Raw genomic sequence first — 15,660 nt, 5'->3', positions numbered from 1 at the left:
AAGCACAAGCAAGACAAATTAGGTAGCAGTAGCTTGTGGTAGATGTAAAGATGGTGCCTAACTCTTGTTATTCCAAATTCCCTGCGTTAGTCTCCTGTGTGAAAGAGAAAATAGAGATTGTGGCGTGTGCAGGAACTCTGAAGTGGATTGGAAAGAGTTGTACATCACTGGGGTCAGCCGAGGGTACACATTCTGCTTCTCTGGGGGTGTCAGGAAGGAGGGACGTTGTCTGGTGACTTGTGTGGTGGTTCAGATACACAACTGGAAGTTAAGGTACTGGGGCTGTTGTCCTTCTCTGTCACTGTAGTTTGGTGTGTAACACAAGTGAAATCTCCAGATTCCTCTGTGTTTGGGTTCATCCTGTCTGTGAGATGAGGGATAGTGGTGATCTGCTGAGTGTTTGTGGAGTTTGCTTAACAATGCTTGCTGTACCGCTTTGGGTAACGCAGGCCAAAGCAGTCCCTGTCGAGGGGAATAAAGCTCTGCCTAGTTTCAGGACTTAGTACTGCTGGTGCAAACTACTTTCTCTCTCTCCTTTTTTTTTTTTTTTTTTTTTTTTTTTTTCCCCTTTAGGGAATTCCACCCTCTATTCTGCATTTCCCTTTCAAGGAAAAGCAACATGCTTTTCTAAGATATGTTGAATATGGTAGGTGTTTTGATCATGCCTAAATGTTACTGGTGATCTTTTTCTTCCTCTGCTAATAAACCCCAGAATCTCAGAAAAGGTTTCTTTTAATTTATTTTGCATATTCTCTATTATACAGACAAACTTTTCCCAACTTTGATAAGTGATTAGATGAGTTATGTGAAGAGTACGCAATGTTTTTAAAGGATAGTTTCCTATGGGGCACCATCAGTAGGAAGATAACTAAGGAACGTTCATAATTTATATGTTTGAAGCCAGCCTGGTGTATGTGTTGTAGATACCGTTTAGTGTAATAAGGTTTCATTATGTGCAAAAATAAAGTGGTTTTAAATTATTGAAAAATTTTAAATGTGGAAGTCGAAGGAAAAAGGAGGTTTTCCTGTTTCCTCTCAGTTCTGCTGCATTGTTCATCTTGCAGTTAGTAACCAACCTGCGTGTCAGCGCTCCCACTGGATAACAATCTTCCAGGCTTATGCTGCTTGTACCCTGAAGCACAGCTGCTCTTCCCCAGGGACAGGCAGAATGCAGTCAAAGCTGCTTCTCTATTCTGTGCTCACTAATTGATCTCTGGCTTGGTCATTTCCAGCAAGGTCACAGAGTTGGCAGCTACAAAAAATGTTCTGTGGAAAATTTAAAGGGGAAGAGTAGAAGTACCTAGCATGGGATGTTTGTTTTTTTTTTTTTAGAATTCATAAATATTTTTATATGTCGGATCTTCTATTTTGCTTCTGCGGAAGTCTGAAACTTGGAAAGAACTGAAACCAGAAGTTTGTCCATCGTGACCCGTTCCTTCAGTTTGTGAGTTATGCCCTATCCTGAAAATCGTTCCGTTCCCTTTGGAATTCTACTTTGGAATTCTACTTCTGTCTCTATTATAACAGGGCATCAGCATTCTAATTATAGTTCAGATGCTGTAAAGGCAAAATGATTTCTGAGCAAGTATAGTGTGATCTCAAATTTCTTTCTCAGCAGAAGACTTGTCATGCAGGCCTTGAAAGGCATCCATGTGTGTTTTTTGCAGAAGGGCTCAAAATCAAATACGCTGCTTTCACAGAACCGCCTCTGATTAATTCGGGCGCTTTATTATTTGAAAGGTGATGGAAATGTGGAGTTAAAAAAAACCCAACAACAAACAAACCTGAACTGTCAGTCTACAAATGCCGTGGTCCGTGTTGCTCATTAAACACTATGGAAGTGGTGCTGGCTGTCTTTGTCATTGTTACAGTAATGCCCTTTTTACAATGCTCTGAATGCTGGCGGCTGTGCTCAGCAGGTAGCGTTACAATGAGCGTGGCCTCTGTCCCAGGGCCACGTTCTGTCTGCTGTGCTAGCCCAGTTGAGCCATTCTAAGGATATTTGCGTGCTTTTTTTTTTTTTTTTAAAGCTGTGTAGCATGCTGCCTGTGTCTGGTCTAGCAAAAACATGTGAGAACTGCAAATAAAAAGATGCATTAGCAAAGCTTAAGTGCTTAAATACTTGAAAAGCAGAAGAGTCTGCAGGGTTTCAATAAAGGAAATGGTCCAAACTGGATGAATGCAAGACTGGAATGCCGAGGGCAGAATTAAGCTCTACTGCCTTATAAAGGGTTTCATGAATGACGTGGCAGAGACTGGAAAAGGGGTTTTTATTGACCTGGTGAGACTTGCGTGATCTAGAAATACAGGGATTTTCCCCAAATTTTGTGAAGGTACAGATCTGTTGTAAGAAGAAGCTGGAGCAACTAATAAAGGAAGGTTGACAGATGGCTAGTTGTTGTGGATCTTTGGATGGATGCAGAGGTCAGTGCTGTTGTCATCGTTATTTAAGAGTCTGTGCCCTGATGCTAAGAGCCATAAAGATAGTTAATAAGCATTATAAAACATTTGCTTCCTGTGAAATCATGCATGCAAATTTTTGTTCTTACCTGAACTTTTCCAGAAGAAGGATTTGTAGGAATTGGGCAAATCCTGGGTCTATTGTATTAAATTTGTACATTTGTATTTTTCCAGGCCTCATGCCCAATAATGAAGCGGTGCACTTTCAAACTAATTCGTGCGATGCTTGAGACACCAAATAGGCAACATGGAAATCTAGAACTAGACATGTTTCAGGAAATAGAGGAGTATATGTGTGGAATGGGAAACTCAAAAATAAATAGGTCTGGGTATAAAAGAGGGATATGAGTTACAGTAACTCCCCGCCCATGCTGAAATAAGAGGCAAATGGAGATTTTGGAACTCTAACAGCTGTGACTTGGCTTTGGAAAATATTGATGTAGTGGATGAAAAAATAATATTCTGAGTGACATAGTTCTGAAGTAATGGAAGTTGGGTAGATGGTGTATTCTGTCTCTGCAGTAACTACTTGTGTTGCGAATTTGTAAATTATGTTAAATAGTTGGTTTCTCTCTTACTCATACACATTTATTGCCTGCTCTGATTTTTAACCCGAACTTGTTTCTTCTTGGAAGCTTATTCTAGATACTGGAAGTTACTGCTACCAAAACATTTTGGTGTATTTATGCTTACTCTCTGTGCTCATTTGGAGTGTCAGAAGAGGTCCACAATATTTGGATAAATGCGTACTTTGTAAACAGAGCAGTCCTGTTTGATGAAGTGCAGCTGGCGTACACAGAGCCGGCTTGGCTAACCTGGTAAATTGGCTAGATGAATTTCAGTCAATTGAAGTTTTATGAAGTGGTTTGTACTAAAATGATCTTTAATTATGACCAGGTTTCTAGATTAGAGTTTTCTTGTGTGGACAAAGCAAACAGTTATTATTTGGCGAAATTATCATTATTCGGAGGGTTTGTGATATTTATTTCTGAGGTCAAATGCCTGTGGTTTGTAAATTCTGTCCTGAACTTCAACTTGTATAGTCTGTCCAAAGTTTCCTGTCAGAAAAAAACAGTTGATAAAAGTTACTTGTCCCTAAAGATCCTTTTTCCTAACCCTGCTTTACTGACTATTGGATAATTGGAAGCATTCTGGCTAGGAGCGTGTCAGCAGTGATGTTCCGTGACATTGTGTGTAACTTGGAATGGCATTATGGAGTTGGAGGCTTGGGCAGAGAGGACTAAAGGCTGAGGACCAAATTCACAGGGAGCGGAAAGAGCCCATATGCCCAAGGTTAGGCATAAATTTAGCTCAGTGTTCAGCTCAATCCTACTGTAAAAGTCCTGCAAATCTGAAACTGTCAGTTCCCTTTATAGATCAAATGAATAGTTATTGCTGTATGTATTTATGAGGTTCACAATGTCATGAAGGTTTTAAAAAGACTGTGAAACAAAAAGCGGAGAGCACAGATGTAATTTATGTGGGTCCCCTTGGCTTGACTTAAAAGATTTTTCTTGTGGCTAGACCTTGCAGCATGCTCCTGTGTTGGGCAAAGCTGCTGGACTCATGAGACTGTCCCTCTCATGGGATGGAAGGTTGTGGCCATAGAATCTTTAAGGAATAAAGCATCTTTAAGGAATAAAATATGCAGCTTCCTCAGCAGTGGAACGATGAGCAAGGTCTTGGGAAGGAGACGTTCAGAAGAGTCTGTTTGTAAAATACTGTTTATTCGTGTTGTGAACCAAATTGCAGTAACATATACTGTGTTTATACTTGCTCTCAATAAGCTAGTAATTGAATTATCAGCTAAAGACTAAAGATTAGACACGATGTCTTTGGAAGAGGGATGTAGAAGCAAGCCTAATTTGATTATTGCAGCAAATCCATTTTCTGTTCATTGTGAGTTGAAGTAAATAGTGTGATGGTTCAGAACTTCTTATGCTCTTTCTGTTACACAGACAGCTGCTGGCGTTTGATGTTTTAACTTGTGTGAGACACGATACCACAGAGAAGAAATGGAAAATGAATGTGTTAAATTGTCATGAACCCCCGAGCTAATGAATTGATTTGATACTGTTTATTCTACTAGAACTCAAAGTGATTAATTGAATAAATGTTTAAGTTTGAATCTTTAATTTGTCTATAAATATGTATAGTAATTAATGAGGAGGCAAGAAATAATCTTGAGAGTCACCTTGGGCAGAGAATAAGCATGCATGATGCATTCTTGGGAACCAGAAATGTAATTATGGTATCTAACCTCTGCCACCAAGCGGCAGTTAGATTTCACTGCCTAGCGTTGGCCCCATCCGGAGCGGGTCTGGCTGCAAAGCCGCACTGCTCATCAGCAGGCCAGCACTGTCACTGCTTCAAGGGAAGGTCATTGTGCCTAAGGGAAAGACAAAAGCACAAATAGTCTTTATGCAAAATTAGAGCTGGAGTTTCAGAAGATTTCCCAGCGCAAAACAGACATCAGCCTGCATACGTGACTGTATCTGAAGTTGACAGCTACTGTTTTCTGCTAGAAACTTAGCTTTGGGGAGCAGTGTTTAGTGTTTGGCCCAGTGCAAGGTACAGACCCAGTCTAAAGAGGTGGTGGGGTGGAGGTGCAAGAGTGTTTCTTGTTGATGTCTGGCTGTTGCAATGGATAAGGACAAACCAGCCTGTAAAACTGTCTCAGAGGATTGATCATGTACCTACTAACACTTCTCTAAAAAGTCTGTATTTATTTATGTATAGTATGCAACTACGCGTTTAAAAATTAAGAGCATAAAATAGAAGACAGAAGCAGACGGAAAGAAGAGAATGGAATTAAGGGTGTAACACAGGAGTCATTATACTAATGGCTCATTTGTGTACGTGTACGTTTACTATGGATCCACTACAGGTAGCTGTGGCAGAACTTGATATAATGGTTAATGTCGGTGTTGTCACCACGATGTGTGTAGTTGTAGCATGACAACAGTAAAAAAAAGTTGGCTTTTGTTTCCAAGTGACATTACAGCTAGATTATGTGACATTATAAGAGCTGATTCATTTCTGTCCCTCACAAAAAATGGTGGAGGTGTGAATATTGAATTAGAGTGGCAAAAACAGTCACACTGTTCAACAGAACAGTAAAACTGCTGATCAGATAGAGTCCCAGAATAATCTGAACAATTCTGGGACGTGCCATACATTGCAAAACGACTGAGTGATGAGCAAGGCATGATGTATATTCTGTATTTAAACACTTCACGTGTAATCAGTTAGACTTTAGAGGCTCATAGGGGTAAAGTGCCTATGTATTGTGTTATTCCTGAACAGTAGTTGGGCTAAATAAAGAATACAGCAGAAAGTTTTTGCTCAGCAGCAATGTAAATGTGTTCTTCTGAGGGGGCTACAGGGAATTTCTTGGGCACAAGGGACAGCTGCTTGCAGTGAGAATGGGTGTGCAGGTTCTCTGGGAATGACAGGATTCCATGAAACTGGAGTGAACCTGTGACAGGGCTTATTTATGTCTTATGCTGGGTGAGGAAATACTATTGCACAGTGCTGCTTCTTTCGCCAGAATTCCTGTATGCCCTCTGCTCCATACATAATTCATTTGCAATCCATAATTAAAGGACTTTAAAGCCACACTTACTTTTGGATATTTAAATGACTTGGTGAGCCAGGGATGGTATTTGCCTTGTCTGTGTTTTTCCTTTGCCTTTTTCTATAGTTTGTTGAAACAGTGGGGACCACAATCTTCAGTCAGAAGCTATTGAGAACCACTGCCAGAAACGCTCATCGGTGCTAACTGATTGTCAGGATTAGCATTGTATTAGGAAAAAAGGATAATGATATAATAAAGTCTGATTATTTTGCAGCTGATACTAGAAAATATCAGTGTGTTCTGCAGATATTCACTTCCTCTTGGTAGCAACATCTTTGTAAGGTGTAGCCTTCTGAGAGGGAAAAAAAAAACCCAACCCTGGCTTGTTTTCCTTTTGAAGTACACAGATCTCACAGTACCGATACAAAACCTCTGCCTTGAATTGCCTAGGCTACCACACTTCGGAGGAATAGTATCTGAGTAGCAAATGAGTGTGTGTGACATCTGTTTTCTCATACAGATCTGCAACAAAGACTGGCTTACACATGGAATAAAAAGGAAAAAAAAAAAAATATTAGTTTTACATCTTGAACTTTCTCACTGTTCCTTTCGGTTGTGGATTTCTTTTCTTTAGAGCAGTAGTTTGTGACTGGATCACATGATAGTACTTCCAGTGCTATGAAGTGCTCTATGTGGAAAGTATTTCTTAGGTGCCCTGGGTCTTTTTGTTTGGAACATTGGATGTGTAACGTTTTATATATCGAATCACCATCAAGCAGAGTGTTTGGATACAAGCTACTTAGAGCAACTGTCTGTGCTACTGCAACCCACGCGGGGCCCTGAGGGAGACCTCGCCACAGAAAGAAGTCTCAGATTTCCTTGAGCAATTCAGTATTGCCAAATGCTCTGTTTTGTTATGGCTGCTGGGTTATGGGATGGAGAAGTACTGAGAAGATCTGTTCAGACAACACTGTGTTAAAAAAGATCTGTTTAGTGATGTCAGGAAAGAATTCAGGAAAATGCTGCTTCTCTCTGCTCTGAGCACTAGAACTGTGAAGAAAACTTAGGTTGAGCATGAGGTAGAAATCAATATCTGAAACATCTTCCAAAACCAGAATTGAAAACTAACATCCTTTTACAGCTCATGGCAGAAAGAGCCTCTTCTTTAGCTGAGCAAGCTTTTGTTTACAGCAGTTTTAATAAAGGACCCCCTGGCAAAAAGACTAAATTATAACATCTCCAAATCTTCCTTTTACAGATAAAACAGTGTGTCTCTCAGAATCCATACTGCTCAGTTAAATCTTGCTGGCATGTTTTGTGGTGGGGATACAGTCTTTGATAGTCCACATCAAGACTTTTCCATTATGTGTTGATAACATTTAGTTCCTTCACTTCCAGAATGTTTCTCTTTTGCACTTTCTACCGTTTGGTTTTCTTGCCCCTACTCGTGGGTAGAAACAACCAGTCAACAGCACTACTCTAGCACTTGACAACTCTCAAGAGCTCCACTACTCAGAATTTCCATGAATATTCCTGTAAGGAGCATCGTGCCAGGGCTGGTTACACCACTGAGCCACAGGTCTGAGACCTGCCCGGTGTGGATAACCACCCCGATCGTGGGCACCTGCTGTCTTTGAGGTTACATACCTGGGCTTATCCCAGCCTCTAGTAATTGAGGCATTTTTCTGACAGGTCATTACAAACAGGATTTCACAGCATGATAATCTCAAGCAGAGGGACTCTTGCTATTCTTTTTTTCTTTTTTCACACTTTGCTTATGACACCTCCATCTGTTTGCTGTTCTGTGCTTGTATCGTTGCTGTGAAAAAAGAGAATGCAACCACATCTTTTCGTCTCTCTAAAGACACAACAGATGACATAAAAGTTCCCTCAAAGCTTGCATCATCTAGTGTTTTTAACTCGTTGGCAGATGTTATTCAGGACTTACTCCCTCTCTCCATAGTTTTTGTGACCTTTGGCAATCTCACAGTTGTCACAATCTGCTGAAATGTAGAAGGGCTCAGCTTCCTAGCAGCATGCTCTCTGTGGGCCTGAACCAAAGCCTACTGTAATTGCTGGTTATCTTTAATTACTTCATTGGGCTTTGAGTCAGATAAGTAAAAGATGCATAGTAACTAGCAATCTCTCTGGCTTCTTCTAGCACTTTGACTGCTGCTTGTTGTCCCATGAATACCTCAAAACTTTGTTCTTTTTCTTTTAATCTTCCCATTTTCATGCCTTTGCTTTATGTTTCACAAGCTAAAGCTGTAAAAACATCTTTGATGTGATATCTCTGTGCTCCAACCCTTTGCCTTGCTGTCCACAGAAATTGTCTCCACTGGGCTCCATGCAAAATGGAAACACAAGAAATCCTGGCTGGGTTTGGAACTTTGAGTGCTGACTTCCAGGTGCTGAAATTACAGGTTTGTATGCTCTGAATGGAAGAACTGGCTTGGTGGCCTCACACACACAAAAATAAGTAAATTACATGTCTACCTATATGGAGTCCCAAACCTGATTTTGACTGTTTCTTTTTCCTTCATCCCCACTCCTTTCTTTCTTTTCCCCCCCTCCCAACTGGGTTACCATTAGGGAGCTAGAGAAGAAGAGTGCCATGCTTCTGTGGTTAATCTTTAGTGACTGAAGGTTGGGGATGACTTTAAGTAGTCTTTTCTCTCGTTTGTTTGTTTTTTGTTTTTTGTTTTTTTTTTTTTTTTTTTTAAATTCCTGTAAACAGTAACTGCTGTGGTATTGCTTTTCAGGCAGGGAAGCCACTGTTGCCTATCCTTTAAACTGGGATGAATGAATCTGCTTCTCTGCTCCCTTATTGTATTTCTCCATGAAGTGATACTTGCATGTTACGATAACCAGCATTGTATAATGCAGTAAAAGCCTCAAACTGGGAAAATGTGCAATCTGACAAGAAGGTGTAAGGCTCCCGATATGTTGCCATACTTCAGCCCCTACCTCTGCTTTGGGAACAGTTGTCCTGTAGAGAAAAAAGCTGGGTAGCACTGAGAAAATGCACAGCCTGAGTGCTTCTCCTCTGTCAGCAGGTTATTTTTCTCTTAAATGTTTGTTTTATTTTTCATGTTTGTTGTAAGTAAGATCCCTTGCAGATGAAAGGTGCAGTGTTCAAAAGCTGAGAGACTGGAGAATGTACAGAAAAGCCCTTTCTGTATCTGAGAATTTGGACTGCCTTTCCCTGTGTCTCAGTTCTTCAGCAGCAGGGAATAATCTTAATGATTCTGCACTAATGAAGAATTTTGAGTATGTATTCTGTTTTCCGAAGAGGATCCTTAAAGTGTGTGATGTGGATTGTGGAATGTTTTACTTTTCATGTAACTGCATGTAATTGTTCTTGAGCTGCCTTTTACCTAAGCAATTCACATTAGTTTAAGCACTTGCGATTGCTGAGTTAATATTCTTGATCATGTTAACAACATCTGTTTTGGGAGTGATTGCATTTGCAGTTACGCATGCAAAGCAGAGGGGGAGTACTCTCTTGTGGAACTGTGCTGATGAGTAATTGGGTAGCAGCAGTAACCTCTTAACCCCGTGGAAATGCAACCACAACAGCATACCCAGTCCTGCACTCCTCTGTGTGAGTTTGTGTGACATGAATGAAGGTTCTGTGATGAGGGACAGGCGTTTCTCTTACGTTTAGCGCAGGGTAGTCTACGTCCTCCTCCTCAACACTTTAGTCTGCAAAAAATTGTGAGTTTTTCTTGTCATAATTGCTGTTGTGCCTTATTAACCATGATTGTCTACGCCAGCATACACAATGACTGTTCTCTGTTGCGCTCGTTGTCTATGTTTTCATTTGGTTTTCAGGATGTGAATACATTTTCTTTTCCATGTGATGGTGGCATTGTTCAACATCTTTGTTGATGACATGGACAGTGGGATCGAGGCACTCTCAGCAAGTTCCCTGCTGACACCGAGCCGTGTGGTGCGGCCGACACGCTGAGGGCAGGGATGTGCCCTCCAGAGGGACCTGGACAGGCTGCAGAGGTGGGACCCAGTGAACTTTATGGAGTTCAACAAGGCCAAGTGCAAGGTCCTGAACACAGATCGGGGCAATCCCAAGCACAAGCACAGGCTGGGCAAGGAGTGGCTGGAGAGCAGCCCCAAGGAGGACTCGGGGGTGTTAGTGGGTGGAAAACTGACTGTGAGCCAGCAACGTGTGCTGGCAGCCCAGAAAGCCAAATGTGTCCTGGGCTGCACCCAGAGCAGTGTGGGCAGGAGTCGAGGGAGGGGATTCTCCCCATCTGCTCCGCTCTGAGCCCCCCCTGCAGGGCTGGGTCCAGCTCTGGGGCACCAACAGCAGAAGGACACGGACCTGCTCCAGCAGGGGCAGAGGAGGCCACGGAGATGCTGGGGGGGCTGGAGCCCCCCCTGTGAGGACAGGCTGAGAGAGTTGGGGGGTTCAGCCGGGGAAGAGAAGGCTCCGGGGAGACCTTAGAGCGGCCCCCCAGGGCTGAAAGGGGCTGCAGGAAAGGGGGGAGGGACTCTGGATCAGGGGGGTAGGGGTAGGACGAGGGGTGAGGGCTTTAAACTGACAGAGGGAGACTTAGATTACATCTAAGGCAGAAATTCTCCCCTGTGACGGGGGTGAGGCCCTGGCACAGGCTGCCCAGAGGAGCTGTGGCTGCCCCCTCCCTGGAAGGGTTCAAGGCCAGGCTGGACGGGGCTTTGGGCAACCTGGGCTGGTGGAAGGTGGCCCTGACTGGGGCAGGGGGGGTGGGACTGGATGGGTTTTAAGGTCCCTTCCAGCCCAAAGCATTCTGTGACTCTGTTCTGTGAGGGTGGGCCACAAAGGGGAGGGGTCATTTAGGGTTGAGTCTATATCTTCTTGCATAAGTTGTTACTTGGGTGCACGTGCTAAAGCTGCTGACCTCCTAGGCTGGTACTGAGGCAGGGTCTTCTGGAAAGGCCCCGTGTTAGGAGAGGAGGTGCCATGTTTTCTATCTGTATTACCTCGAAAGCAGTACATTGCTACTACATTGTTACAGAGCAGCGTAATTCAGAGCATTGTATGAAAAGTGTAATGGTCAGAGGAGATGCAGTAACAGCTCCATCAAATATTGATAAAGTAGGATTATTAATTAGAGCAGGGGTGTAGAATGAAAATGTCCCTTGAGTTTCATTCCCTATTTGATGTGAGAGTGCGGTTTTGTGGTCGGAGAGTATGAAGCTCAGGACAACTGGAATATTTTCTCATCTCTTCAATGTGTTTGCTTAATGTCCTTAGTGGTTCGGTGGATATATGATACCATTGACCAGAGTTCACGGAATTATGATATGCTCCTGTGGTGGCACTGCTGAGAGTGAAGGATCTTTCTGTTAGTGTAGTTTAGTCTGTTTTGTAGCTCATAAAAAAGAAAAACACCTCTGAAAAAGCTGATAATTTGCGGTCCTGTTGTCCTGGAGTCTCCTCCTCCTTCAAAGCAGTACATGCTTTTGTGAGATGGTGAAAACACTGGATCAGTACCAAGGAGCAGAGAGCATATGCCGTTGGACTGCTTGGCCCTCTAGTGCAGAGTGGAGGATAACATTTTGCTTTTGACAGCGTGTATGGTGCTGAGCTAAATAGATATCAAAGCAAAGAGAATGAATTGAATTTCCCAGTTACAGAGCCCTTGTATATAAAGGAGCTTTCAGATGTCTCACACTTGAAAAAGACACTGCAGGTTAGAAATGAGATTTCCTTTAGAACAAAGCCCTAATCTGCATTACTAATAACAGCTGAGGTCGTTAAAATAGAAAGAATTTCCCTTTGAATTTCTTTTGAACAGTATCTGCATTCTCTGCGTCACTAGTGATAGCTTTTCTTTTCCCGCAGTTTTGATCCACCAGGACAGTGCAGTTAGGATTCATTTTCCTCTCTAGGTTCTTCCTGGTTTTAATATTCTACCTAGAAGAAATGTTTTAGACCCATTATAATCATACAAGTTCTGTAAAATCATTCTTCTATTCCTATGCACATTCTTGGCATCCCTCAGTATGTGTCTGTTTGTGCAGTAGCGTTTTAACATTCCCTGTGTGCCCCAAGGCTTTTTTAACTGATAAAACTCTTAAATCTAAAGCATCTTTTCTTTGTCTCCCCCCCTGCCTGCCTCCTCCCCCTCCCCTCGAGTGTTTCCCTGCTCTCTCTAGAGCCATTAAATGTTCTGACTATGCACTTCAGGAGATCAATATGCTTTTGGTATTCAGAGGCATTATCATTCTGAGACTGTACGACTAGTATGTATTCATCCTATTAACATCTGCTCAAAATTCCCAACATCCCACCACAGCTACCAGAGAATGACCGTTTTGTCCTTGGTCAGGCTCTGTGGATTGGATGCCTGACACCTGGCTTATTGTCGGACAGATTCCATTTCCCTCTTTACTTTGTTTTGACCTTATTTCACCCCTGGAAGCTCAGTTGCAGCTGAAGATGGATGAATGAATTGGGAAGCATTATGTCCATCGCTGCTGTGGCAATTCCTGTGTGTTACTGCTCAGATAAGTTATTTGGTTCCTAAATTGTAGGAACCTGTTCTGACCTAACAGTGAGATTCTATCAGCCCACAAGGATGTGCTTGTCATTGAAGTAGTGTTTCTGTAAAGCAGTAGAAAAAGACAAGAGATCGAGTCCTCTGCTGGGCAGAATCAGCAAATCACTGTCCTTACTGGCTAATTTAATGGAGGATTTAAAGTCGTGGAAAGAGAATGAACTGTGGCTTTGACTTCAGTGTTAACTCTAGTGGATATTTGGTGGTGGGAATACAAAGTGTGAACATTAAGATTTTCACAGAAATTGCCAATAGGGTTAAGTTACTGAGGGAAAATAAACAAGGAAATTGGAGTTAAGCGTGTACCAGTGTTGAAGTTAATAGCCAGGAATGGATTCACTATTTTAAAACCATGTCTGAGGGACATAACCTCTTGCTGAATAGGAAGAAACTGTTTCAAGGTAGAAAAACAATGTGTTGACATTCCTGTCTTTCTCCCATACATTTTGGTTGGTTTTGTTCTCTCATTCACGTACTCCTCGGTCATTCCCATGTAGTGTGTGCTCTTGAAGGCTACTTAGGGTTTACTCTGACTAACAAAAAATTCAGTGTGATCTTTAACTCCTTCAAGATTTCAGGGAAATGGCTGTATGATTCCCCAAGTTATGAGGAAATGTTGTAACAGCCTATACAGTTGACAGTATTGGAAGTTGACTTTTTACCTTTCTGAGTGAAATGAAGCTGTGAAATCTCAGAAATACTGGGTGCTGTGTAGTGGTTAATCTCCATGTTACATTGTCTGTCCTGAATCAAAGGCAAGGCAGAAGCAAAGGGAACCAGTGTTTTAACAAGCTTTACACAGAGGTAGAAATGTAATTGAAGACATTTTCATTTTGCCTCGTAGTACAAGTGATAGTGGTTTGTCATTTTCTCAGAACACACACAACTGAAGAGATTTTCTCCTTGCTTCTTGGATTCTGTTTTCTCCAGAGTGGTTCCCCTACTGACCTTCTGGGAAGTGAGACTAGCAGAGGTACACAAAGTCCCTTGGTTCAGTGTCACGCATGCGAAAGGCTTTAGGATCAACTGGACTTTAAGTCTTCAGCCAAAGATTTTTCTTTGAAAAGCACTGATAGGCCCTTGTGAAGCATCTGTGACTCACTGAACATACAGGTTAGCAAAGCAAAAGATCCAGAGATCAATTCGTACACCACGGAGTGAAATTAAATTTCTGCAACTGTTCTACTGTTACAGGAAGCTCAGCCATCTATACTTTGGCTTGCCTTCTGGTCACAGGTACAGGAAAGGAAATTTTACTGAAGTCATCTCCTGTAATAGAAAGAGGAGGACCTAAAGCTGCGTTGAAAGCAGAAAGATTCATCATTTGCCCAGATAGTGTAGCTAGACTGGCATATGCAGTCACTCCCAAAGCAAATGAGAATTAAATTGTCAGGTTTGCGGCTTCTCTCTCATAAAGCATTCAAGCATAATAAATGATGCTGACAAACTAGCCTTCGTGTGGAAAACTTCCTTAAAGATACAAGATGCTGCTTCTTACTGGGGCATATATATAGTTGACTTAATTGCAGTGGAGTTTCTCAGGGATGCAGTGGATAAACTGTCAAATGTCATGTTTCTTTCCAGAAATTGTATGTATCTTTGGTGAATGGCAAGGCTGGATTGGCATTAGAGATCTGATTTAATTTGCTGAGGTGACTTTTGACTGTAAATTTTTGAGTGCTTACGTGAATATGGACTCTTCTGCTTCAGGCTTTGCTGCTGCTGCTTCCCTTTCCCGCACCTGAGGCCTTTGGCAATGCAGTCACAGAACTGATTGCTCTTGAATTCCAGCGTGAGCAGCAGAGGCCCTCAGCTTAAAACTGCTCCATATAGTAACGTGCCCAGTCAGCCACCTAGAACTGCACCGTTCCCGTCATCACAACTGATGTAATGTGCACCCAGGCTTGGGCATCACATCTCCTTTGTAGCAAGAAAGCCATATTGACCTCATGCAATGGGATGTATTGTGTATATGAAAGTGGATGATATCATAGCTGGGCTTCTTGATTATAGACGGTGTTTTAATTCAGCATGCTATAAAAGCTTCATTTTTCTTTTTTTCAGAGGCCATCAAGCAGATTTCATTTCAGACGTGCTGATGAGCTCCTGTGCACATTCAGCACACCGGTTAGGAGAGCTAAAGATTCGAACACTTGTGTTGCAGATCAATATCACCTTTTGCAGAAGCTCAGCAGGAGCTTGGTTTGCCTGCTGTTGCAAGATCTGAAGTAGAAAATGTGCATAAACCATGCTCCCGAAGAGAAGTGGAACAAACTAGAGCTTCCCTCAGGGCAGAGAAAAGTGCTGAAGCCCTAGAAACTTCTCCCTGCCCTTGTTTGTGGTCCAGCTATGCAGTTAGAAGCAAGGGAGGATATTTTTCAGAAGCAGACATGAGGGATTAGGCCTGATTTAAGTCTGCAAGGATCATAGAATTAAGGTGGGCATATCTTTTGAGTTTATTTTTTACCATGTCTTTGAAATAAAGTTTGATTTGGCGCTACTGCTATCTTAAGACCTGTAACTGATCACTCATAAACTTTTGCTTTTCTGAGGTTGGCAAAATGCTTAGTATATTGCTACAAGTCACCTGTTGTATTTGTCATTACTGATGTTGAGCCATCGTTGGCAGGGAAGGTGTATTTCCATGACATCTAATTGTACAGGTCCCTCATTGATTTTAAAATCGTTTGCAGTAATGAAGCAGTACTAATAGAGAATGAGAGCATTAACTAAATGTGGGATTGTCTCTCAGCTCAGATTGTTCTGATCTGACATTAGTGCTGCCAAAGTAGCAATAATATAGTTGGTCATCATCAAAACCATTCTGTGCCAGAAGGAAGCAGGAGTACAAGGATATATGCTTATTAAGTTAAATTTGCTGACTTAAGAGGGTCTACACATACAGAGCAGATCTGGAAAAATCGTTGCCAGTGTGGTGACGTGTTAATTATTCAAGTCCTAATTATAAAACCAATTCAGTGTTATTGATGCTGGGATGAAGCACCATGTGAAGACCATGAGAACAAGCTTGAATGCTGTTAACAATTATGTAAATATCTGTAT

The sequence above is a fragment of the Athene noctua genome, chromosome 20, assembly GCF_965140245.1.
Source record: "Athene noctua chromosome 20, bAthNoc1.hap1.1, whole genome shotgun sequence".
Classification (NCBI taxonomy): domain Eukaryota; kingdom Metazoa; phylum Chordata; class Aves; order Strigiformes; family Strigidae; genus Athene; species Athene noctua.
This window is presented reverse-complemented; position numbering follows the sequence as displayed.